The sequence below is a fragment of the Sciurus carolinensis genome, chromosome 17 (genome assembly GCF_902686445.1).
Source record: "Sciurus carolinensis chromosome 17, mSciCar1.2, whole genome shotgun sequence".
NCBI lineage: Eukaryota > Metazoa > Chordata > Mammalia > Rodentia > Sciuridae > Sciurus > Sciurus carolinensis.
The window spans coordinates 9,697,994-9,701,903 of NC_062229.1; the positions used below are offsets into that span (position 1 = coordinate 9,697,994).

At 42.0% G+C, this 3,910-nt stretch overlaps 1 pseudogene; it reads left to right on the forward strand.

Annotated features, from left to right (window-relative positions):
* Window positions 1-427: 427 nt before the first annotated feature.
* On the forward strand, window positions 428-1,277 carry LOC124967995 (olfactory receptor 7E24-like; annotated as a pseudogene).
* Window positions 1,278-3,910: the final 2,633 nt, after the last annotated feature.

The following is a 3,910-nucleotide window of genomic DNA, read 5'->3' on the forward strand; positions in this document are numbered from 1 at the left end:
ATAAGAGATATTAACCGTTTCTTCATTTCCTTTGATTAGATTGATTTTTTTCTTAAAGGGGGAAGAATATTTCTTCCTTTTTCTTTTTTTTAAGTAGGCTATACTTCACTGAGATCATGGACTTGTTATCTCTCATGTTAATGGTCTTTTAATATTGCTGAGTATTGCTAAAGTAGGTGTTAATGTAAAAGGAGACTAATAGGTGATATAGGAGTTCAAAGAAGATTTGACTGATTTTAACTGAGAAACATACTGGAACTGTATAAATCTCAAGTATGAAAACTTGTATTCAAACTATATTCAAAACACTGGTACCTGTTTGTTTCATCTTTCCAACCATCTTTCCTTTTCTGAAAGGTGCCCACCCAATATAGAATCACAAAATCTAACAGGTATCTCAGAATTCCATCTCCTGAAACTCTCAGAGGACTCCGATCTGCAGTCCATCCTCTTTGGACTGTTCCTGTCTATGTACCTGGTCACAGTGCTTGGAAAACTGCTCATCATCCTGGCTGTCAGCTCTGACTCCCACCTCCACACCCCCATGTACTTCTTCCTCTCCAACCTGTCCTTGGCTGACATTGGTTTTATCTCCACCACAGTCCCAAAGATGATTGTAGACATTCAAACTCACAGCAGAGTCATCTCCTATGTGTGCTGCCTGACACAGATGTCTCTGTTTATTATTTTTGAAGGTATGGATGGTATGCTTCTGACTGTGATGGCCTATGACCGATTTGTGGCCATCTGTCATCCCCTGCATTATCCAGTCATTATGAGCCCTCGCCTCTGTGACTTCTTGGTATTGATCTCCTTTTTGGTTAGCTTTTTGGACTGTCAGTTGCACAATTTGATTGCCTTAAATTTTCCCTACTTCAAGGATGTGGAGATTCCTAATTTCTTCTGTGACCCTTCTTAGCTCCTCAATCTGGCTTGTTCTCAAAATTTTACCAGTAATATAGTCATGTGTTTTGTTGCTGCCATCTCTGAATTTTGTCCCAACTCCGTGATCCTTTTCTCTTACTATAAAATTGTTTCTTCCAGTCTGAGGATCCCATCCTCCAGTGGAAAGTACAAAGCCTTCTCCACCTGTGGGTCTCTCCTCTCAGTTGTTTGTCTATTTTATGGGTCAGGCTTTGGAGTGTACCTTGGATCAGGGTGCAGTGGCCTCAGTGATGTACACTGTGGTCACCCCCATGCTGAACCCCTTCATCTACAGCCTGAGGAACAAGGACATTAAGAGTGCCCTGAGGAGGCTGCAGAGCAGGATGGTCTAATCTCAGGGTCACAGCATTCATTTGAAATACAGAATACAAAATGTTTAATATCACCATCTTCACCTATAAATTCTTCCTTCTTGGTCGGATTACTTTTGTAGGTTAGTGGTCTTAATCCATCATCATTTTCATCATAGAAAAGTGACAGCCAGAATTGAGGGAATGAGTAATGGGGAATTTTCCAAATGTGTACAATTTTCAATTTGGAAATATAAAAATATTCTGGAAGTGGATGTTAGTGGTGGTTGTAACACAATGTGAGTGCGATGAATAAAACTGAACTGTGTGGTTTGAAATGGTTAAAATGGTAAGTTCGTATTATGTATATTTTATAACAATAAGTGATGTAAATAGAATGCAGGTGGACCTTTAAAAAAAAAGAAATTTCAACAGCACACGGTAGACATGACCTTCCTCATGAGCAGAGGAAGAGCCCCAAATGTTTTGTGGACATTTCATTTTCTCATCTTATTCTTCCACTATTAGGCATTACTTGGGGGATGGATTAACTTGGAACAATTTGGCAAGTTATAAGCTCTGTGCATTGAGTCTCCAGGGCATGGATAGTCAATAGTCAGCCTGTGTCTCCAATTATTCAGCTTGGTTTCAAGAGCACTGGACTCTGTACCTGTACCTCCTCATTCCAAGGTTTTCTACATTTGGAAGCTCTTATCCGACACTGTATTACAATAATCCTGAAGACAGAGCCTGTGCCTTCATTGGGTACCAAGGAAGGGAGTAGCTTATGGTCTATACTCCTTGGTCATGACTCAGCAGTTATGCAATGTAACTCAGTAAGTGTGGTGAGAAATGCTGGATGGAGGAAGGACACTCAGGGGAACTGCTTACTCTTCATCAGAACAAACATGGCAGTTTGGGCAGCAAGAGGGCATTTACTGATTTGCAGAATTTCAGGTATGGGGCCTGTGAAATCTATCTTCTTCATTGTGGCCCCAGTTTCATAAATCAAATTCAAAGTTTTGAACTCCTGCATGGATTCTTCTTCCCATATTCATCTCATTTTTGTTAACATAAAATCCCTTTAACTTCCAAAATAATAATGAAGTTTATGTTGAGAATGATAAGGATGAGAGTAACTATCACATCACAAGCTGTAATTGAGACCTTCCTCATGTCAGGGTCTGAGCTATTTTCTAAGTAGTTTGAATCATTTCATATGGATATTCATTCCCATATTATGATCACCTACACTATTCCTATTTTACAGAAATGAAAGCAGTAGAATGTCTTTATGTAACTTCTACTAGGTCATTATGTAGTGAAGGGAAGGTATGGTTTTTTCAGCCTGTCCGACTGGAGACAGCCTATCTTTCCAGGAGAATCGTGGTGATTTGTCCCCTTGATAGCCATTTCATCTTGTTATTCTAGGCATCCTTGGTTAATTACAGACATACTCTATATTTGACACCTGTTGCATCAACTCTATTAAGGACAACTGGGATCACAGGTGAAGAGTAGACACATGGTCAGTATGACCTCTCTTGCCCTCACTCCAGGGAATCCTTTCACCTGTCCTTGCCCAGGATCATTATCATAATCATCTGACTTAATCTCAGAAGTAGACATATGAGGTAGAGCTAGATGTTGGTTGAGTGAGATCCTCCAGCAATCATCTTGCCTCAGACACAATGAGTTGCACAGCTATTCAAGCACCATATTACATATATAAGAGCTGGGGAAATCAAGTGAGAGAGCTTAGTGCCTACTTTTAGCATAAAAAATGAAAAGACATATTGAAGAAGGTAGAAGGGAACTAGTTGCCTGTGTGACCCCTGTCCCATCTCCAAGCAGCCCAGTGCACAGAGACATGCCTCCCACTAAGGAGGGAGGGAGATTAAGTATCTTGGACTTAAAATATAGAACTAGGCCTGCCATGGTGAAATCTAGTGCTGGGAAGAGCCCTGCTACACTTGCCACCATGTCAAAAACCATGGGGCGAGCTGCTGAAATTCATGGAGCAGGTGGCAAAGAGACTGCCTCAACACTGTTGCTCCCAGCTTAGATGACAGAGCAGCACTCCATACACTGGGGACACATGCAGAGGTTGGCACAGGGCTTTGTCTTGGAGTTCAATGTCAGATCCACCCTGGAGATAACTAGATCCCATAAAAACTGAAGATGCTGTACACAGACTAGACCTCCCAGAACTTCTAAACTGGACCCAGTATCAGGCAGAGATGAGTGTCCCAGTGCAACAGACTCAAGTCTCAGCAGCATCATTTTCAACCTTGGATTGTGTCCGGGGCATACCTGCCCTCCTCCCAGTGCTGCAAAGGTCTCTGTGGATCTGAGGCATAAGTGTGACTCAGTTGAGCATCAATTAGCTGGGTAAGACACTGACTTCACTTCACCAACACATCTGCAACTTCAGGAAGCATAGTGTCGTGCAGAACCCTGTCCCCTGTGGGCAGGACAGGGTAGTAAGCACAGATCTTTGCCCCAGTATTTGTACTGGGCTGGTAAAACCTGACACCAGACAGATTCTAATGTCTCCCATTCATAGACCTGCCTGGGAACAAAGTCTCAGAAGTAGATCTAGTGCCAGGGAGAGAAATGTGGCCCAGTCTACCAGATTTCTCTTAGCCACCATCAACTATGACTAATTGCAGCAG